At 43.8% G+C, this 24,169-nt stretch overlaps 1 protein-coding gene across 1 annotated transcript in view; it reads left to right on the forward strand.

Moving 5' to 3' along the window:
- Positions 1-24,169, forward strand: part of tpk1 (thiamin pyrophosphokinase 1) — a 211,292-nt gene that overhangs the window by 49,593 nt on the left and 137,530 nt on the right. The window lies entirely within an intron of this gene.

Genomic DNA, 24,169 nt, shown 5'->3' on the forward strand with positions numbered 1-24,169 from the left:
CTTTTCCTAGAGTAATTCCACTTAATGAATATTGCAAAAGGTAGGATAAACTGTATCATGCATTTTTGTAGCAATAGCTCTCGTTGTGGTGATAGATACTATAGATAGATTGATATATCTACTTTATCTACAGCCATATGTACAATATATACTGTATACTGAATAATTTAGTAACTTTCTACAATGTACAGGTGTGGGGGGAAATGGAGCTGGGGAACCTAGTTGGGATCGAGGGCGGGTTCACACCAGCCTTGTTTAGTCCGGTCTATCGGACCTTTCCCCTTTAGTACGGTCCGTAGGGTCGGTGTGAACGCTCCTACTCGAACTCTGGTGCAGACTCTGGTTCGCCTGTGAGAGGTGGTCTCAGTCCGCTCTCAAGCGAACTCTGGAGTGGCCCATTTCTGGTGTGAACCCCACCCGGACTAGTCAGAGGAAGCATGTGATTTTTTGTGTTGATCTTTTTTGTTATTTCCTGTTTTGGAAGCTACCCCGGAAGAAGAAGCTGCTTGCTAGCTGTAGCAGTTAGCTAGCTTATCTCGTCTCGTTACCAGCGACATCACAAACAGACAAAAATGACTAGTGGCAGGGGACAAACGTGGAGTCTGTAATGTTTACTGTTCTATTGACATATAATTGTCTAAATAAACAGACATAAGTTGACTGGTTAAACGACGTGCGTCCATCTTTATTTTCTGACATGGAGTAACTGGGTGTCGCATAGTGACACGTCATCAACAATGGCCGTTTGCGTCAACGTAAACTGGATATTACAGAGTCGGGAGGAAGTCAGTATGGCCAATAACAGAATGAGATTTCTGCCCACGTGACTTTGGTTTGTGTGGGCAGGACTAGTAGATTTTGGCCTTGTGAACGCAAACCGAACCAGCTGAAAAATGAAACAATGTATCATCCTCTTCTCTGGCCCAAACCAAGGACCCGGACTTTTTGGTGTGAACCTGCCCTAAGAGCATTTTCACACATGTAGCTCGTTTGCTTTGTTCCCATTCAGGGACTTAAATTATACAATTGTTGCATTTGTGGCTTTGTTCGTTTATAGCCACAAATCAAACGGTTTAGAATAGATATGGCTGCCAACCCTCCTGGATTGGCCAGGAGACTCCTGTGTCATATCATCTTTGGGGATGGAAACATTTAATTTTCAGAGATTTCTTGGCAGCTGAAATTATAAGAATGTGTGTGCGTTTGGGTGCATTGCACGTCGGATGCGCATAGAAGGAGGGAGAGAGAGAGCGAGAGCGAGCAAGCACAAATTTAATCTGTGTGTGTGCCTGTGAGAGTGCGCGCGCGCGCGTGTGTGTGTGTGTGTGATGTTGTATGCGTCAGTTGCTCAGAGAGAGAGAGCTTTTTTCACACCTGAGGGCAAAGGAAGCTGACTTTTGTGTGAGTATCAGTGGAGCACAATACAGAGTTGTGTTACCTGACACTAGTTTATAAGGATACCATGAGGAAGTACAGCTCCTTCATGGTATCCTAGACACATTCACTATTGGTCACAACGTTGTTGATTTTCATGTTTTAACTTCAATTGGAGAAGAACAGGAAGAAGTTCCTTGAAGGGAAATTCTATGACCCTTGGTGCTGAAAAATTTACATTCAGGGCATACTGGTGTTTTCACCCAATACTGAAAATACATAGAATCATTATGTCTTTTGTTTGTTTGTTTTTATTAGTGAAAATAGCATTACAAAAAGTGTGACATAGAAGATAGAGAAGACACAATAGAGAGCCAAAGTGAACGTCACTTCCTGCCTTTCTCTGTGTACCATAACGTAATGTAACGGTAACATAACATACCTGGTGAGAGGAAAGGATCAGATTAGAAGCTGCAAATACTGTACACACACACACACACACACACACACACACACACACACACACACACACACACACACACACACACACACACACACACACACACACACAGAGAAATGGGCTTAATTGGAAAACCACTCATCGATTCCTATCCAAAATACTTATATCATTCATTATCTATTATCTCATTGAGTGCCAACGACGAGTATGTTCGTCAATTGGTTTAGTAACGTAGAGTGCCAAGGACGAGTATGTTCGTCAATTGCGTTTTTTGACGGTGGGACGTGGATCTAAGCCTCTTACATCGCCTCTTACAATATGGGAGCTATTGAATGTGTATAACCTATTTTACAGAACCCTTAGGTGGCGACAGTGCTCTCCAGATTACAGAAAGGCGAGGAAAAAACAGAGAAGAAGTCGTTGGGGAAACGGAAATCGCATCGCATCCGTATGCATCGATATGCATGAAGCATAACGTTAGCTGTGCCTGCAGCAGCCAATCTGCTGCCACAATTGAGCCCCTCCGTGTCCGCTGCGACAGCCCATCCGCATGATCAGCCGTGGAGTTGTTATTATTCTCAACTGGAAGCATGGGAGCCGGTGACAAACACACGCGGAACGCTGTAAAAAAGCTGGATGTAGCGCACCCTTCACTGTGCACAGCAAACGCAGCAGAAAGCCACCAGAGACACTCCCACGGAGGAGGGGTTTGCAGTTGAGGGGGGGGGGGGGGGGTGTGGGGCATGCAGAGCACGCAGAGCAGCACACAACACTGACCCAGACAGACCCAGACAGCAGGACAGGATTGGCAAACGCAAGCCAGAATATCCGATGCCCACCAGCAGCAAATCAAGACCAGCAAGAAGCTGCAACCAGCAGCGCACGCAGGGGCCAGCGCTGCTGGTTGCAGCTAAACAAGACCTGCCAGACCCAGAAGGAACAAATTCCTAGTAGGCAGCAACACACCTACAAACCACTTTATAAGTTAAAAGTATAAATCATTTTAGGCATTTTGTGTGTGTGTAACATTTTGTGTATAGGGGTATTTGGTTGTAGATAGGCTAGACCAGCAAAACTTCCAGTCTGATTACATTCACCTGTCCCTTGTCAGTCAGTGCACAGAATATGGGCAGAAGGGCTGATGCCCATATTTGGGTGAGGAGGGGGGGGGGGGGGTAGGTTGACCCCCTCTCCCAACCCGGGACCAACCTCTCTGTATGATAGAGCGAGAGAAAAAAAAGTTAAAAAAAAATATTTTTTTGGGTGGGGGGGGGGGGGGGGGGGGTAGACCCCCCTCCCAACCCGGGAGGGGGCCACCGAGGCCGGGCATACCTCTGCGCCATGACGGGGGTCCGTCCTGGAGCACCACACGAAAAATGGAAAAAAATGGAAAAAAGCTCCATAAAAGGAGGCTCTCATCCCGCTCAATCTATCCGCCAATAGTGCATCCCAGCCTGGATGACTCTTGCACGGTGCCCCTGTGTACCTCCAGGGAGGAAAAGAGGGACAGACAGACAGACCGACCGACCGACCGACAAAGCCTTCTGTAGGCCGACCCCATGGGTCTGGCAAAAATATTATTCTGCCAAACAAAATTCCCTGGCCTTCACTGTTTTATTGAAGGAAATTATTTTTGAGGTGTGACTACATCAGAAAATATTAGCTTCAGAGTCAGTGATGTGCTTGAAATGTTTAATTTCACAAAAGGCTCATTATCTCAGCTTCTAGAAAAAAACGGCTGTTTTTGGTTAAATCAAGCTATCTTCTCCGGCTGATAACTAAAGAACGGAAAATGATATCAATAAACCTGTTTTTGCTGATGATAGAAGAGAGTCTCATCGTTCTTTTTGCGTGTTCGGTGTTTACATAGTAATATCACACAATATTCTGTGGGCCTCGAGAAATCACTGAAAACGCTCTGAAACTCTGGCACTGGGAGCGTCCGTTCTCCAAAAGTGGCTGGCACTCAATGAGTTATTATAAAAAAAAAATGATATGCATTTTATCATCGCACCTGTTCACAGATTGTTTTGTATCTGCTGTGTTCTGCCTGCAAGCACTTCTTCATTCTGCTCGCTTCTCAGAAATCTGTCTCACTTATTTTGCTCATCTTTTCCCTGGAATTGAATCACAAGTACTGTTTACTTCTGCCTTCTCCCCATGACATCAATTGTGGCGTATTATGTACAGACACACGTGCGCTTGCTCACTCACACATTCTAACTTTCTCTTTGTATGTTTTTCTTTCTCTTTCTCCTCTCATCATTCTGAATTTACTCCTTGCGTCTCCCCCGCAGCAATAAAAGCACAAACACAAACCTTCATCTTCATCTGTGACATACATGCATGCATAAACCTATCTAATCCCCGGAGAATAAAATAAGAGCGCGGACATGAAGAGAGAACGAGCAACAGTGAGTTACAGTGGGCATGTGATTTTTCAGGGTGTTTCAGGCTTTTATTTTTTATTTTTGTAATACACAACTCCCAATTTCCTGTTTCTAATGGGAGATTGCTTTTTTATTACTTTTTCCTGCTGGTTTATGCACCTAATCACATCCTTTGAGAGGATAGGAGGTAAAGAGGGGGATGAGGAGGGGTGAAGGTGGAGCGAGGTTATCATTCTTATGTAGAGTTTAATGAAGCGCTTATCACATTAGCAACTGTGTGTGTGTGTGTGTGTGTGTGTGTGTGTGTGTGTGTGTGTGTGTGTGCGTGTGCGTGCGTGCGTGTGTGCGCGTGCGTGTGTGTGTGTGTGAAACTGCTCATGTGTATGTGGTAGGTAGAAGATGTTGCTAACGACCACAAATGTTTTTGTCAAGAGCCAGAGCGGTTATTTTCATCTCTCTCTCTCTCTCTTGTTTCTTTTTCATGTTCTCGGTTCTGTTCATATCTCACGCGTGTCAGAAGGGCAAACATCATGTGTTCATGTCACTGAGTCTGTAGGATGGTCATTATGTCCTTGTTGAGCTGCACATTGTGTCTCTCCATGCCTGATAGTAAACCTTATAGGCCAGTGCCCGGTTGCATAAAACCACTCAAGCTAAGGTTGCCCTTAAATTTTCATCTGAGTATCATTTAGGAAAAAATTAGTTGCATAAAGTCACCTAAGGATTCCCTTAGGATATTGTAAGGGAAAACCCTTAGATCTCTCTGAGTGTTTGCCCTTATCTAGTTAAGTATTCCCTTATGCCTTGCTAGAAGGTCCTTAGGAGCCATTTTCCTCAGAAAATCTTAAGGGACACATAACCGTCACTTAAATGTGAATTTGTGTGAAATTATTTGTTGAACATGGCTGAGTTTGAGACACATTTTTCGAGACAGGCAAAACCCACTGGACATGATGAATGTTATACAACAGTTAGTCCCGATGTTTTTGATAGTTTGCTAAAATACTAGTTAGAGTTGCTCCGATCGATCGGCACTTGATCGGAATCGGCCGATTTGGCCTTTTTCGGCTTTGATCGGAGTTATCAAAAGTGCCGATCAAACAAGGCCGATCAGAATGACACAAAATCTGCAAGAACTACTACCAGAGACGTTTCAATATAGAGATAGTGCACTCCCAGGCTGCCAAGTAGTATTCTTCCGGTCTCCTAAAGGGCAGCTTGTGATTGGCTGTGTCTCCGTGTCATGAAGCTTCATTGGCTCCCAAGTTTCCTTAGGGGGCGTGGTGGTAGTGGCGAAAAAGTGTTTGGAAGTTGCACTCTCTCTATAGCGAAAGCAGCTTGGGCAAGAACAAACAACACAGCAGCTAACATGGCGTCGCCTGTCTGGCAATTTTACAACTTGTTGGAGAAGGACAACAAATTTGCCGTTTGCATTGTGTGCTCAAAGGAGATACCGCGTGGAGGAACGCAGCAGAAGAGTTTCAACACTACGAACCTCATAAGACATTTGAAGGTTTCCCACGTCAAGGAATTTGAGGAGTTTACAAAGTTGGCGAGCGCTAAGGCAGCGAAAGAGCGTTCAGCAACCCAAATGCCACTCAATCAGCTAACGCTAACTGTAACAGAGACATTGAAACGACAGCAACCCTACAGCAACGACAGCAAGAAACGAAAAGAAATAAATGCAAAGCTAATGGAATTCATGTCTTGATCAGCAGCCGCTGTCTATTGCGGAAGACCTCGGGTTCAAACGCCTCATGTCCTGCTTGGATCCACGTTACACGCTGCCAGGACGTAAATATTTAACTGACGTTTGCCTGCCGGAATTATACCAAATTGTGTACAAGCACATCGAGAGCCTTATGAAAGACAACACCACGTCAATCAGCTTCACGACTGACATTTGGAGTTCGAGTGTCTGTCGTATGTCCATGCTGAGCCTAACTGCGCAGTTTATTGATGAAAAGTTCGACCTGAACAAAGTTGTACTTCACTCACAAGAGTTTTCTGGGTCACACACCGCGGAGGCTATCGCTGCAGCTTTCACAGACATGTTCCAAGCTGTGTTGGTGCACATGTTGTGTACATAGTATTATATTTTTTGTTTTATAAGACTGTATTTATTTTTCCACAGGAAAGCTACAGTATACAGTCTACTCTGTAAGCTCCAAGTTGTCTAAGAGAGTGTCTCTAGAGAGAGTTGCATGTTGCCTTAGCCTGCAATAAAACGGATGTCAATTCATGATACTTTCTCATCTCCTAATTTTAATACTTAATATACAATGTCGATGTTGTTAAGAATAATTAAATATATGAATAATGCGACACAATAAATAGAAGGCTTGAATTGATGGTGATCGGTGATCGGCCATATCGGGATCGGCAGATACTGCTTCCAGTGATCGGTGATCGGTGATCGGCCTCAAAAAAGCTGATCGGAGCCAGTGTGCGAACTATACTGTGACTTTCGGGGGAGCCGACTTTTTCACCGGGGGGGGGGGGGGGGGGGGGGTGAAAAGGACTGCCTCCCTTCAACGTTCACAGTCTCTCCAAGAGAGAAAAGCGCGCTGCGCACACAGAGAGGGAGGGAGGGTGAGAGAGCACAGAAAGGCGACACGGGCGCACTGCTCTCCATACACACTGCATCCACAAGAACATGATATCTCTGCCCAACACTTTTATCCACTCCATAACGCACATGTCCCACTCACTGTGAAGTTCCTGACGCATTCCATCTCACAAACAGTCCTCCATATGCGGGAGGACTCGGAGGTATTCCAGCTTCACGTCGTCGTCACTTTTTCCACATCTGCGTTTGAAGTAGAAGCGACTTGTTGCTGTTCAACTGACGGCTGCTTCCATTTCTTCGTGAATGTAAAGTTTGTCAAACTGCCTTGTTTTCTTTTTGACATCTTGCTGTTGTTTTAAATCTGACCTGCCCGCGTGAGTGACGTTTGATTTGCACCTGCGCCGCCACGCTTCGATGTGGTGATAAGAATAACATGCATGTCGGTATAGGGGCTTACAGTGATTGAGCACACTCTGAATCATACGATTAAAATAGCGTAATTTTACGCATTATTCACTATGAAGGTACAGAAAAAGAAATAGAAAATACATGGGGTAATATATATTAGTCAATAATTTAGAGACCCCCCCAAATTTCACAAGTCATGTTTTCAGGGGGTCTACTATTTCTTTAAGGGGAGCCAAAGCCCCCCCAGCTCCCCCGTAGTTCGCACCCTGATCGGAGCATCTCTAATACTAGTGCTAATCTGTTAGCGAGCTATCGGGCGAGCGTCTTCTTCTGCTTCTAATAGCTTTGCAGCAGACTAGATGCCTTGCGGCACATTGCTGCCTCTCACTAGTTGGAAATATTACTGTTTCTGCTTGCTTGGTAACTGTTTAGACGACAACTGTATCTGCATAAAACAGCAAACTAGCGTTGCGTGCTCACCTTTTATTTCGCATTCATACACAGCTGTTGTGATAACGATTTGCGTGCAGATTGAGGCCGACTGAAGCCGCACAAGCGTCAAGTGAGCCAGAATAACATTGAAACGTCTGGTTAAAACCTTCACAATAATGGTAATTAAATAAACTAATGTCTTATTGATGCATGTTGCAACGTTTTTTGTGTGTGATCCAAAATACACAGAAGACATATAGAACACAGACAATTAAACTACATTTTAACATGTAGTGAGTCGACGACCCTGATTTTTATTTACCCAGTTATAAAATATGGCTTTTATTTTGAAGGTAAAAACACCTAGCTTCCCCTATTCTGTCTGTTTCTTTTTTTTTATTATAATCTTTTTTTTCACATTTTAAATTTGTATAGAACACAAACAAGACAAAACAGACAAACAGGCTCAGACACAGGGGAAAGAAATTAAAAACAAAACAAAAACAAAACAAAAAATATAATCAACATTACAAAGTGGTGCCGCCAGCCACCTAAGGTTCTTATGTTCTTGTAAACGATATACCTGGGATCTCACTCAAGGGGTCTATGGGAAGCCAGCTGGGTGAGTCACCCGTCACCCCTAGCCTCGTTGAGGTAAACTAAAAACGGGTCCCAGATAGTTATACATTTTCTAAGTGCATTGGTTCTCAGGAACCTAAGTCTCTCCATGCGTATAACAGAGGTCATGTCCGTCAACCACAATTGGAAAGAGGGTGGAGAGGGAGATTTCCATTCCTTCAGAATTTGTTTTTTGGCGACAGTTGTCCCCAGTGTCAGAGTCTGTTGCACAGCTGTAGGAAAGTTCAGAGAAGACTCCGAGCAGCCGAAGATGGCGAGTTTTGCCTCCGGCTGAAGGGCTACCCTGTAGGCCTTAGAGTACCAGTCAAATATTCTGGCCCAGAATCCCGTCAGTGAAGGGCAGAACCAGAAGGCATGAGACAGTGTGCCCTCCGACACTTGACATCTTTCACACAGTGGTGAGATAGTAGGATAGATCTTGTGTAATTTCTGCTTAGAGTAGTGGAGAGACGGTGAGCGACTTTAAATTGAATCAGCTGATGTCTGCTAGCTGAGCAGAGTTGTACAACCGACTCTTTTCCCATATAATGTCAGATAATTCAGTACCAAGTTCTTCCTGCCATGCCTCTCTAATCCTCTCAGTAGAGGCCATGGTATAGTCATCAAACAGACACACAAATCTAGAGATGAGGTGCCTGGAGTGAGGAGGGCTCAACAAAACATCAAAAAGAGCATGTTCATTTGGGAGCGCTTCAAAGGCCTGAATCTTGGATCGAACATAGTTTCTGATTTGTAGGAATCTGAGCCAGTCCGTGCCGGGCAACCCAAACTTCCCTTTCAGTAAATCAAAGGATGCAACCATCTATATATAGGTCTTTGATGGAAGCCAGACCCCTCTCACTCCAGGCATGGTAGTTTCTGTCTGACCAAGGAGGCAAAAAAGAGTGATTCAAACAAACAGGAGTGTGGATGGAAACATCTGGTAGACTCAAAACTTTCCTAACTTGGTTTAGAATCCTGAGGGAGTTTCTCACAACAAAACCCAAATCCTTAAGAGTCCCCGGCCTCTCTAGCTTAGAAAATAAGATGGCTGGCAGAGAAGAGTTGGCAATAGAACTGGCCTCCATTTTCAGCCACAGGGGGGCCCCGAGAGCTAAATTGTCAGGGGTCCCTTGCCGCCAAAACATTAGAGCTCTAACATTGGCAGCCCAGTAGTAGTGCCTAAACACTGGTAAGGCCAACCCGCCTTCAGACTTGGGTTTCTGCAAGTGAATTTTCGAAATTCTATGATTTTTATAATTCCAGATATAGGACAGAATTATTGAGTCCAGTTCTTTGAAAAAAGCTGATGTAAGGAAGATGGGGAGGTTTTGACACAGATAGAGGAACCTGGGAAGTGAAACCATCTTAACTGAGTTTATACGGCCAATCATAGACAAGGGCAAGATTTTCCAGTTTTCTATACAATGTTTAAGTCTTAAAACAAAATCACCAAAATTCAACTTAAAGGTCCCATTCCGTGCAAAAGCTGTTTTTACTTGTAAATGCATATATACTGCTGTCATCCCTCCCTGTAATGAGTGGTCACAACCTCAGAACTGCCAGCGTTGGATTTGTCCCTATCCAGCTTCCCCCTGCAGTCTCCTTCAAGCCACGCCCCTTACACTCTGTTCCCCCAGACGGGTTAATGTGACGTCAGTCGGGTCCTCAAGCATACTGCGCGCGGTCTCTCTCACACAAGCTACCTGCACCATTTTGTCTATAGCCACAAAATTAACACTTCTAGCTGGAGCGACGCCAACTGTACGTGATCCAGCAACTGCGGAGGTGCATTCGGTAAGTCTAGGCATTTTGAGATGTCCTCTTTAGCGTAGCAACCGTTAAGTTAGCGATAGCTCGTTGCTAACGTTAGTTGTGGACACAACCTAGCGTGCTGGTCCACAGACGCTAATCTGATTGGCCGCTGGGAGCCTGGGGCGGGCTCTCCCTCAGCGGCCAATGGGAACTGTTAGTTCTGAATATATTATAGAAACAGACCATTCTTGGGACGCAACGAGATGAGGAAGTGACAACTCCGTCAGAACAAACGGGGTTGCTATATTTTCGACAAATTAATCCAGAATCATGTTTTATGGACCAGAGACACACGTTTTTAAGAGGTTACAGCTGCACAAATTGGGACCTTTAAATATTAGTTTAGGATCTCTGGGTATGGTCAAGCCAAGATAGGTGAGGCGGTCTTTAGCCAGTTTAAATGGGAGATTCTCCAGAAAACCGGGAGTGAAGACATCAGAAAGAGGCATAAAGTCACTCTTTGTCCAGTTAATTGTGTATCCCGATAGCCTACCCAAGGTGGTGATTAATTCTAGGAGAGGGGGTATCGATTGTTCTGAGTTATGTAGGTATAATATTACGTCATCGGCGTACAAACTGATGCACGTCTCAATACCTCTGACCTTCAGGCCTGTGATATCTGGGTGACCACGTATTTTTAAGGCAAGGGGCTCGAGCGCGACGGCGAAGAGGGCCGGTGAGAGAGGGCAACCCTGCTGGACCGAGCGAAGTAATGGAAACCTGGTCGATTTATCTCCATTGGTTATAACTGAACATGTTGGATTAGCATATATTAGCTTTACCCAAGATATAAATGAATCGCCAAATCCGAATCTGTGCAGTGACTCGAACATATAAGGCCACTCAACCTGATCGAAAGCCTTCTGTGCGTCAAGTGACAAAATCGCTGCACCACTGGTCTTACTGTGATCTGCGTATATGGTGTTGAGGAGGCGTCTGACATTGAAGAAAGAGAACCTACCGTACTTGGAATGAACCCTGTCTGGTCAGGATGTATGATGGATGATAAATGTTTATTTAGCCGGGTAGCCAGCGTTTTAGTGATTACCTTTCTGTAAAAATTCTATGTGCTATGGGTCTGTAGCTAGCCGGGTCTACTTCCTCCTTCCCCTTTTTCAAGATGAGGGAGATGTTAGCTTCGTATAGTGTTTTAGGCAAGACTTTGTCCCTCTTAGAACTAGATGCCATTCTGAGAAGGAGTGGGGCAAGAGTGTCGCAGAATTTCTTATAAAATTCACCACCAAATCCATCCAGCCCGGCAGCTTTGCCTGATGGGAATGCTTTAATGGCAGAGGTTATTTCTTCCAATGTGAAATCAGAGTCTAAGTCCTTTCTGGCAGCGTCACTGAGTTTGGGGGTTTCAAGAGGGTCAAAAAAGCCATTCAAGTCAGATTGAGTAGCATCACATTTAGCAGAATAGAGTTCACTGTAAAACTCCCTGAAACGGTTGTTTATCTCTTTCGGGTTGGTCAACAGGGCGCCCCTCTTTGATTTGATGGAGAGGATTGACCTGGAGGCCTGAGCACCCTTAATGGAACACTCCGCCCATTTTCAACCAGCTTTGTATCATTAGAACATCAGTAGTATATCAGAAAACTGTAAACTGTTTTGAAGTCTGTCATTTAATTTGACAGTTATTGAGTGTTAAAGTGTGGACCAGTGACATCACTGGTCCACACTAACTCAAATGAATAACTCATGAACTCAAATCAACTCTCAAACTGTAAACGGTTTTGAAGTCATTCATCTAGTTTGACAGTTATTGAGAGTTGATTTGAGTTAATGAGTTATTAATTTGAGTTAGTGTGGACCAGTGATGTCACTGGTCCACACTTTAACACTCAATAACTGTCAAATTAAATGACAGACTTCAAAACCGTTTACAGTTTTCTGATATACTACTGATGTTCTAATGATACAAAGCTGGTTGAAAATGGGCAGAGTGTTCCTTTAAGCTGCCGTGCCAAGAGCCCCTCGGGCTTATCCCCCAATTCAAATTGCTTTTGTCTCAGTTTTAAAAGGAACGTATTTATTTGACCACCCAGGATGCAGTTATATTCATATTTCAGCTTCAATATCTTATTATAATCTTCAGAGGATTTAGAGACCTGGTATGTTGCTTCAAGGGCGGGAAGAGCGTTTTCAATCTCTAATATTCGTTTTTCTCTTCCCTTCTTGGCAGCGGACTCAAATGAGATTATATCCCCCCGAATGACAGCCTTCAATGTTTCCCATAGTGTGGAGTCTGATACCTCACCAATGTCATAGTGTGAGTCTGATACCTCACCGATGTCATAGTGTGGAGTCTGATACCTCACCGATGTCATAGTGTGAGTCTGATACCTCACCGATGTCATAGTGTGAGTCTGATACCTCACCGATGTCATAGTGTGGAGTCTGATACCTCACCGATGTCATAGTGTGAGTCTGATACCTCACCATAGTGTGGAGTCTGATACCTCACCGATGTCATAGTGTGGAGTCTGATACCTCACCGATGTCATAGTGTGAGTCTGATACCTCACCGATGTCATAGTGTGAGTCTGATACCTCACCGATGTCATAGTGTGGAGTCTGATACCTCACCGATGTCATAGTGTGAGTCTGATACCTCACCATAGTGTGGAGTCTGATACCTCACCGATGTCATAGTGTGGAGTCTGATACCTCACCGATGTCATAGTGTGGAGTCTGATACCTCACCGATGTCATTGAATTCCATGAAATGTTTTCATTTGGTGGTAATGTATTCTATGAATTTCTCTTCAGCAAGTAATGAGGGGTTGAAACGCCAAGAGTAAGTTTGTTTGGGAAGAGAGAGACTTAATGACAGTGTTAAGGGGGCATGGTCAGAAATCAATATGTTATGGTATTTTGTATTGGTGACGTGGGAGATCAAATGAGAATCTATTAGAAAATAATCTAATCTGCTGTATTCCTGGACTTAATTAAGTTGTTCAGGACCTGTGCTGATGTAATGTTTGGGGGCGGACTTGAAGATAGCCTGTCTAAGTACGGATCCAAGTAGCAGTTCAGGTCACCCCCTATAATTATATTTGAATTGCTGGCATCGGGGAGTAAGTCAAAAACCTTCCTAAAAAACGTAGGATCATCTATATTAGGACCATACATTTTAAGTAGGGTCAACGAAATGAATGAATACTGCCAGAAACTAAAATATACCTGCCCAGAGGGTCTGAAATCATAGAAGTGAGTTGAAAAGGAATATTTTTCTTAAAAAGGATAGCGACACCACGGGCATGAGAAGTAAAAGGAGATTGAAAGACCTGCGAGATCCAGCTGCGCCTGAAACTGCGCTGTTCGGTTGCTTTGATATGAGTCTCCTGTAAGGAAATGACATCAGAAGCTAAAGATTTGAGGTATCTGAAGACTCTCTCCCTTTTCATAATCTGGCCAAGCCCCTTGACATTCCAAGAAGTTAATGTGATGTCCCTACCACCCAACTGAATTCTATCCTGAGGCCCAGGCATGTGAGAACAGGAGCGACATTTCTGCAACTAAGCACAGATAAACATGACAAAAAGGAGTGACTGGCGGTACTGTAAAAATAAGAAATACAGAAAAAAACACAATAAACCTGTCTGAGTTGAACACGCAAGCAATACACATTCCCCCCCACCCCCCCTCGCGCCCCCCAGAACTTGGCAAGAAATATCCCATTTAAACAAAAACCACGATGGGAATCAAACTCACCTTTCCATTCAACCCCAACCAGCTTAAACATAATAGGTTACCCCAACCAGCTGTATTTGGTAACAATCATATGTAATAATACATTTTTATTTATTTTTTATTTTTATCAAATGTTTTTTTAAATTTAGACATTTAGGTAATAATAAAATTCAAAATTAATCTTTGTCGCCCTCTACTGGATGTCAGCTATTACAGCGACAGATTCATCCAGGACAGTCTGACTTTCCACTTGGTAAGTAAATCTAACAAAAATAGGGCGTAAATCCTTAATTAGAATAAACAAGATGACAAAAAAATAATAGTAATAAAAAAAAATTTTTTAGCCTATATATATATACAGTGTATATATATATTTTTTAACTCATTCATGGCCAAAGACGTCTTTGACGTGTTATCAGGAATAGCCCAGAGGGCCAATGACGTGTTTGACGTGTTTTTGTTTTTATTAGTGCAGCGCGTAGTTCAAAGACTTCCCCAGCCTGTGACATGTTATCAGGTCCCTAGCCTCAAAGACAAAGCCGACAACACGCGATCAAACACATACCGCAGCTGTTGTTTTGAAATGAGCAGGAGGAAAAACAGAAAACAGAGAAACGCGCTTCCTTGTAGAGAGGAGAAACGCCATTGAAACACCCCTCGGCGCGCTGCACTGGTCGCCTTGCTGCAGGGCGAACCTGGATTGAGTTGTTCGCGGTAGTCAAACCCGTGACGAACATGATCGATCCGGTTCCAGCGCCTGGTCCCAAAGCCAAGCCGGACCCGTTCCTGTGTCGCAGCATTCGTCCCAGCCCGAACGAGAGGAGGAAAACGATGCAGAGGCAGAGGAGGCTAGACGCTGATCTCAGACCAGTTTGGTGTTCCCCTCCTATGCTAATTTGCGGGGGAAGGAGGTGCGATCCAGCAGCAGCTGTGGACAGAACTCTCTCTGTGTGTGTGTGTGTGTGTGTGTGTGTGTGTGTGTGTGTGTGTGTGTGTCTGTCTGTCTGTCTGTCTGTCTGCACACTCACTCACACTGAGTAAACTGTATTGTTGAATGTAAAAAAAGCACTTCATGTATATATATATATATATATATATATTTTTTTTTGTCATTTGTGTCATAACGAATAATATTTACATGTCTGATGTCAATACAGTTCAAAATAAAAGAATTGAGATCAAGTTCTGCCTGAGATTGTGTCTTTTACAAAAATGGCCTTTTCTGCTGTTTGTCTTCTCAGAGAGACCTTTTTGGTGAAAACAGGGTGTATATAAATGGCTATAAGTAGAGTACAGAACATGCTAAAAGCTCACTTTTTTTTCCTGGTGAATCCAGAGACGTACATCTTCATTTTGAGGTATTGCAAATCACTTTGGTGCTAATAGATAATTTACTGTGGGTCTTGAAAGATGACCAACAATTATGAAAATCTTTGGCCTGTGCTAAATATTGGCAGTCCTAAACTGGCCATGAATGAGTTAACATAAAATTATAAACTTTTTTTTTTTTATTCTCCGTTTTTATAGAACTACTAGATACATACTACATATTAATAGACTCCAACAAAAGTACCAGTTATTATTGTTTGAAAAAAGAGAAATGGGAGCCCATAGTTACTCGTTTACCCCACAGGTTATCAGTCCTTGGTCATTTTCTTTCTGATGAACTCCGATGCTTCCTCGGGTGTGCTGAACCGATGACGAGCTCCATTGTGTTTAATCTCCAGGGTGGCGGGGAAGCGGAGAGAGTACTCGACTCCCTTGTTCCTCAAATCGGTCTTGACTTGTTTGAAGGAAAACCTCCGATCTGTGACTTGCTTGGAGTAATCCACAAAAAACATGATCTTGGATCCCTGCCATACGATCTGCCCCTTCTCCCTGGACGCCCGAAGTATGTCTTCCTTCACTTGGTAACGGAGCATGTTGACAATGATGGGCCCCTTGCCGGGCCAGTGGGGACCTGATGTGCCCGCTCTATCTCCAGTGAGGTGAACTGGTGCTCCAGCATGACTGGAATCTCACGTTGTAAAAACTGGATCATGTCGTCTCCTTCTTTCAACTCCGGTATCCCCACGATTCTGACATTGCAGCATCGTCCTCGGTTATCCAAATCATCAACATGGTCTCGCAACTTTTGCATTTCTTCCTGGATAGCATCGGATTTTTGTTTGGATGCGTCAGCGGCAGTCTCCAGTGTAGCAATCCGTCCCTCCGCCTCTTTTATACGGGAGCCCAATGCCTCGACTCTCCCCTCGATGCCTTCCACCGTAGTCTTGATTTCTTTCGTGTCTTGTTCAATGTTCTGTGTGGATACACGGATTGCTCTTATCTCCGTGGCGAGGAAGCTCAATGTGGGCTCAGTCTCACTGGTCGCACCTGGCGCTGGAGCTACCTCACCTGTTGATAGCCTGCTAACGTAGCCATCCATTGTTGTGCTAGGATTAGCTTTAGCTGTCATCTGCTGTGAGGCAAGACGCTGTTCCTAGTTTTTCGGCCAGAAGGCATTTATATTTTGGTTCCCGCGAGACAACCAGCTATGTTTTGTTGTTAACCAGCACTATGTTGTGCAAAAAGACCGGGGTAATTATCGATAATTTTAGAATCTGGTGTTAGGTTCCACGGAGCAACTTTCTACGCCGCCATCTCCCTCGAGAGCCCACGTGATCCCCTATTCTGTCTGTTTCTAACGGGCTTGATTTAGCTTTGTGATTAAAGTTCTAATGAATTTTCCACGTGATAGAGTGACACAGAAGTCACAATGGTACCCTAATAAACTGCTCCAGATTGGATTACCGAATAAAACCCCAGTAAAGCAACATAAAAAAGACCTGAGCACAATTGGGACTTCACTTGAGGAAATGCATCGCAGACAGTGATTTGTCTTCAATTATTCAATGCGGGAGACAGTGATTAATAGGCTATGTGCGACATTAGTAGGGGGCACTTAACGCAGATTATGTGTTTTTAGCAAATCGTTATCACGTTTGTTGAATGTCAATGCGACTCATTGTGCCTGTGCCATAACTGTATAGTACTCGCTTCACAGCTGCTCTAATCAACAAAACAAACACCAGCCAAGTTACATTGAATGTCATTCACAAAGCGTAACACAGCTACCGACAGCGCAAAGATGGATTTATTTCCTAACATAACTAACATGCCATCACCAGACTCTTATTTCACTGGCTGTACAATACATGGAAACGTGCAAATCAATGTGTATGATAAAAAGTAGGCAGCCTGCAGTTAATTAGGCTACATTTTCGGCAACTGGTAGCGGAAAGCTGAGGGGACTATTTTTGTTGGCGGAGGAATAAATAGAGAAATCATATATTTTCTCAGCTTTTTGTCATTTTTTAAATCAGCTTTGTTTAATAGAACTGTTGTATAAAAGCAATATCACACTCAAGGTCGTGCTGTTGTTGTCTAATATCGTCACAGCTGTGATTATCCTCAGCACTTGGCCTGCGGCCTCGTGCCTATGACCGAATCACAGCCATGACGATATTAGCCAACAACAGCCCTCCCTCTCGTGTGATATTGCTTAAATGTGCAACCTTTGAGGGAGTATAGATTTGACCGTAAGTCCATCCTCAAAATACCTTCAAAACTTGAACCGGACCTCGAGCACCAAACCAGGAGGAACCATGCGTTGCCAGCTGTCAACAAGTGTTAATTGCTTTGAGGTTTTGTGTGTGTGGGACTTCCCAGTCGGTTGTGGGAGACAACACAAAATCTTTGTTTGTTCGCTCGCTCCCACCCTCTGCAGATCCGCGCTGATGGTAGCATAGTGTTTGCTGTGAATCCCTAGCCTGGGTAAACCCATCCCCCACGTGACCTGCTCTCAGACCTGCTCTCAGTCACTAGGGTCTGGAGATCGAGCCATTCAAACCGATTTCTAGCGGGTGTTGGGCCCCCCTCGATAGACCACTCCACCAGCCAACCGTCATCCAATCAGCTTGGTGCACAGAGCACATGCGCAGTGCAACAGATGGCGTCATCACTCTGCGACCTTTGTTGTTAGCGCTCGAGCTAACTCCACCTAGCTAACTCACCGAGCTAACTCACTAGGCTACTGCTAGCATTGCAACCACAACAGGAGCGCGATGGCTACTACCAATGTGAACGATTTTTGCAGGTTGTGTAAGAGAAACCTTCGTTCTAAAGGCAAGTTGGGCAGCTGCAAACCACTCGAGAAGGGGGTATTTCTACGCCTGGAGAGGGTTGGTGTGAAACTACACCAACAGGATAGCAAATCATGTCGGATTTGCCAGAGTCTGACTGAGGTATGTACTTGTAACCTAATGTACTAGTGCTGCACGATTAATCTACACTTCCCCCGTGCACTCCCACAAATAAGTAATGTTATGCGCAGCCAGTTTATCAGATAATTTAGCCGTAAAATGTGTCCAGGTGATGAGAAGCCCCAGCTTGTACAAGCTGTCCTTTGTATGGTCGCTGCCCGTCCGCTCAGACCCGATTTCGATATAGCGTTTGGTGATCTTTTGATCAACAGACCTCATAACGGGGATCTATACTGTTACGTGTGTCTACCAACATCACTAAAAGATCATAAATGTAACGCTGCTTTAATCGATGGCTACGTTGCTAGCTAGCTAGCCGCAGACCAGCTATGAACCCCAGTTTGGATGCTCGCTGCCCGTCCACTAAAACGCGATTTCGATATAGCGTGAGGTGATATTTTGATCAACAGACCTCATAACGGGGATCTATACTGTTACATGTGTCTACTGTACTGACGTCCTCTCTGTTTATTCTTTCAGGTATTAATTCAATACATTCGATTCGATAAATGACTGACTTTTCCTCATCGGCTGTAGTGGGTTAGCGAGGTAACGTTAGCTAGATTACGGGAGCATTTAACGATCTAATGAATTCTAGAAAAACATGTCAGAAGCTAGCTAACGTTAGCCACGTGTAACATACAGTAACTACTACGTTTTATATTATTAGTCATTTGGATTTGCCAGAGTCTGACTGAGGTATGTACTTGTAACCTAATGTACTAGTGCTGCACGATTAATCTACACTTCCCCCGTGCACTCCCGCAAATAAGTAATGTTATGCGCAGCCAGTTTATCAGATAATTTCGCCGTAAAATGTTAACGGGGATCTATACTGTTACATGTGTCTACTGTACTGACGTCCTCTCTGTTTATTCTTTCAGGTATTAATTCAATACCCTTCCAATCCAAACAGACCAGAGTGCCATGCCCCACATCAGCCGCAGGTATTGTGGAGAAGGGCAACTGGTCAGCTGCTGCCAACCTGATGAGGAAACAGGCGTGCTTGTTATGCTGGACACTGAATGCCAGTCTGCAGACTTCATCCTCCGGCGCTGTTCGCCTCAGGACTTGAAGGCCTAACGTTGTACCATGGACTGTATACATTCTGTGCTAATAATGCTAGCATGCTAACATCCTTTTCACACACACACACTGAATATACCGAAATGCTAGATTTGATCATGGACTTAACGCTAATGTTAATCAAAAACGGCCGCAGTCATAACGGTAAGGTGTGTTTGACCTAATTGAAATATTAACGTTAATGCCCTCACATTTCAGCGTGGTTACAGATAAACCTATTTAACGCTAGCTAGCTACAGTAGATTTTTGGAGGCGTTAATGTGAATGTCATGACCTAGTGAGCGTAGTATTATACTGTATATTATACATAATCCAGATGTAACCTAGCTATAGCTAGACGTTAAGAGGTTAGCGTGAATGCGACTGAGACCTGACATTACTGGCTTGATATCATATTCCAGATGCAACCTAGCTAGATGAGCTCCACACTGCTGTATGAGTAGCTACAATCAAATGTATCAAGCCTTGATATCATATTCCAGATCCAACCTAGCTAGCTAGATGTTAAGAGGTAGGAATATACCGAAATACTGTATATTATACATAATCCAGATCATATTCCAGATGCAACCTAGCTAGATGTTAAGCTCCACACTGCTGTATGAGTACAATCAAATCTATCAAGCCTTGATATCATATTCCAACGTGAATTCAGCTGAGGGGTTCGCTCCAGAACGAGACTGTTGCATTCAATATTTGTACACGTTACTGTGCAGTAGTTAGTGCAGGCTAGTTAATTGTTGGAAGTAAGGTTTTTGAATTCTAAAAGGCTCACAGCACATGTTGTTTCTGACTTGGATTGATTAATCAAAATTTTCAAAATCTTTACTACTGTACTGTCCATTAACTCATTGAATGCCATGGACGTCCTTCGACGTCCAATTAAATAGTGACGTAGAGTGCCACGGACGTCCTTCGACGTCCAATGCGTTTTTTGACGGTGGGACGTCGATCAAAGCCTTCCGCAGCTCCTGTACAACTATAGTAGCTATTGGAGGTCTATAACCTATTTTACAGAACCCTTAGGTGGCGACAGTGCTCTCCAGATTACAGAAATGTCAGGAATACACAGCCTAAAATAGCCTTGATGAAAGAGAACCCGCTCATGCTGCACTCCAGAGCCATGTAGATTGTTCTGGCTGCAACTGACGGGGGCTGCGAACACAGTCAATCCGCGCACACAACTGAGTCCTTCTGCCTCTGTCTGTCTGTCAGCATAGTTTCTCCACATGATTAGCCGCTAGAAAAGCAGCAGCGCGACACTGAAAAGCCAAACCTTTCACTGCAGTCCGCGTGTGGCTTCTCCATGTTGCGCTGCCTGGGAGGCGGCGCTTCCCAGGCTTCCTAGACGCTTGGTGCGAGGCTGTGTGTTACTAGTGTGGGGAGGAGTTTTCAGCTGAGGGGGGGGAGGGGGGGTGGGGCACGCAGGGCAGGACACAACTACACCACATCACTACATCAGAAAATATTACCGTATCTAGAGTCAGTGAATGTGCTTGAAATGCTGCATTTCACAAAAGGCTGAATATCTCAGCTTATAATTTGAAATGCCTGAAAACGCTGAAAACAACCTATCTTCTCCGGCTCATAACTAAAGAACGGAAAATGGTATCAATAAACTTTTTTTTGCTGATGATACAATAGAGTCTCCTTGTTCTTTTTGCGTGTTCGGTGTTTACATAGTAATATCACACAATATTCTGTGGGCCTCGAGAAATCACTGAAAACGCTCTGAAAACTCTGGCACTGGGAGCGTCCGTTCTCCAAAAGTGGCTGGCACTCAATGAGTTAATAATGACATCAGGTGACAAGCTGAAATGTCAATTCTTATAGCAAATCTAGGTAAATTTCAGACTTTAACGTAGTGTCTTGTCTGAAGTGAATACAAGTGACCTATATTTTTCAATCCTGTCTTTGAATAAAAGTTGTACATTGTGTTATACTTGAAAACCATGTCTTTGCTCCCTTATTTGTGTTCACAATTACAACAAATCTGTATGGTTTATCTGTTGGCATTAAACCGTGGTATTTCCTTGGGTGATATTCCATATTTGTCATTAAACCTAGCTGTTCACATCTGCATTTTCTACAAATTGGGCTAAATTTGCAATGATGAATCAAAGCCACGTGAGATATCACAAGTAGCCTACTTTTATTAAAAAACAAAATAAAATGCAAAGAGAGGTTTCCTTCTCTAACTATTGGTGCGTTCACAAAATATTTACACAATGAGATTTCTTTATAAATAATCATCAATAACGTGGATAATGATGACATCTGCAGCTGCTGGACGAGAGACAGAAGAAACTACGAACCGAAGATTGGAGCAGAGGACATGACTACAGAGAAACTTAACCGACCAGCACTCTGCTTCAATCAGTGAATGCTTATAAATAAACCATACACATGAGAATTACCGTTAACGTTACAGCATTTAATAACATAAATATGGTGATATCTGGTGGTCTGAAATTACTCTCTCTAGCTACAGTAGGGTAACTGGCTCCTATTGTGTCTTATTATCGTAACGTTTGAATCAGCGTTTCATAACTATAATAGCCTAATGTTACTGTAGCCTGGATGACGTTAGCTAATGCTACCCAGCCTTCCATTGGCATATGCTGCCTCACAAATCAATCATTGCAGCCGGACTGGTCATTTGGTTCAGCATCAAAATGGGCTGAGAGATTGAGTAGGCTGAAAAAACAATACACATGAGAATTACAGTTAACGTTACAGCATTTAATAACGTTAATTTTCGTGTACCCGATGCCAGGATATTTTGTCACTTTGTTTTCATCAAGTTCTCTGGACTTATATACACAAGCTCACAGCGTCCTAACAGGTTAATGTTATAATCTCAGGAGAGATTGAGTAGGCTAAATAAACCATACACATGAGACCATGCCCAAATGGTCTACTGCCCAGAAGCGTCAGTTTACATGTTTGGTAGGGAATTATTTTAATTATGTTAAACCAGCGTTTATCTTCCATAATGCATTAAATCATAATCACAATGCTATGAAGACATTAGCTGATCACCACAGAGCTGCACAGACAAGTTTATCAGATAATTTCGCCGTAAAATGTGTCCAGGTGATCAGCTCTGAAGCCCCGGCTTGTATGATCCGCTAAAATCTGATTTCGATATAGGTGTTATTTTGATCAACAGACCTAGCATCACATTATTCAGTTTAAGGATCCTTATGTGGAAACATTTTGAGAACCACTGTTTTGAAGTACTATTACTATAGCTGTTTTCATTCTCACATGACAATACAACAGAATGGAGTATCAAACAAAAAACATTTTTATTAACTCATTCATGGCCAGTTTAGGACTGCCAATATTTAGCACAGGCCAAAGATTTTCATAATTGTTGGTCATCTTTCAAGACCCACAGTAAATGATCTATTAGCACCAAAGTGATTTGCAATACCTCAAAATGAAGATGTACGTCTCTGGGTTCACCAGGAAAAAAAAAGTGAGCTTTTAGCATGTTCTGTACTCTACTTATAGCCATTTATATACACCCTGTTTTCACCAAAAAGGTCTCTTGGAGAAGAGAAACAGCAGAAAAGGCAATTTTTGTAAAAGACACAATCTCAGGCAGAACTCGCTCACTTCTTTTATTTTGAACTGTATTGACATCAGACATGTAAATATTATTCATTATGACACAAATGACAAAAAAAAATATATATATATATATATACATGTACATGAAGTGCTTTTTTTACATTCAACAATACAGTTTACTCAGTGTGAGTGAGTGTGCAGACAGACAGACAGACAGACAGACACACAGACCGACACACACACACACACACACACACACACACACACACACACACACACACACACACACACACACACACACACACACACAGAGAGAGTTCTGTCCACAGCTGCTGCTGGATCGCACCTCCTTCCCCCGCAAATTAGCATAGGAGGGGAACACCAAACTGGTTTGAGATCAGCGTCTAGCCTCCTCTGCCTCGCATCGTTTTCCTCCTCTCGTTCGGGCTGGGACGAATGCTGCGACACAGGAACGGGTCGGGCTTGGCTTTGGGACCAGGCGCTGGAACCGGATCGATCATGTTCGTCACGGGTTTGACTACTGCGAACAACTCAATCCAGGTTCGCCCTGCAGCAAGGCGAGCAGTGCAGCGCGCCGAGGGGCGTTTCAATGGCGTTTCTCCTCTCTACAAGGAAGCGCGTTTCTCTGTTTTTCCTCCTGCTCATTTCAAAACAACAGCTGTGGTAGGTGTTTGATCGCGTGTTGTCGGCTTTGTCTTTGAGGCTAGGGACCTGATAACATGTCACAGGCTGGGGAAGTGTTTGAACTACGCGCTGCACTAATAAAAACAAAAACACGTCAAACACGTCATTGGCCCTCTGGGCTATTCCTGATAACACGTCAAAGACGTCTTTGGCCATGAATGAGTTAACAGCTGTTTTCACTTGAATTTCCTCAATGTAGTTGCATAGCCATATAGCTAGCCATATAGCTAGTAGCTAGCTCGGGAGCTATGCTTTAGAGAGGCCAAATGCTAACGGCTAGGTAGTGCTAAGCCGCTGCAGCTGTTACACGTCATTGACAAAGACGCACTCTCTGATTGGCCGATCACGGCAGGACTGATGTTGGCAGTCACGCCGTCACTCATTGGCTGCGGGTCTGCGTGGGTCTTTCAATCGCCCCAGAAATCGATTTGAATGGCCCGGAGTCTAGACGCTAGTGACTGGGAACTGAGAGAGCAGGTCACGTGGGGGCTGGGTTTACCTAGGCTAGTGAATCCCCACACCGATACATGTGTTTGTGTGTTGTGTTGAGCACGAGCAGTCAGAAGAGTGAAGCGTAACCATGGCGAGTGAAGGGCTCTGTGCCATATTCTGACAGTAACTATCATAAAAGCCTCAGTCTAAACACTTCGGCAAGGAGAGAACCTAAGGGGCTTTATGCAACATTCCTAAGTGAATCCCTCAGCTTAGGGAAATATATTGCCTAAGGGACCAACTT

This window comes from Poromitra crassiceps (assembly GCF_964638095.1).
Source record: "Poromitra crassiceps genome assembly, chromosome: 2".
NCBI lineage: Eukaryota > Metazoa > Chordata > Actinopteri > Beryciformes > Melamphaidae > Poromitra > Poromitra crassiceps.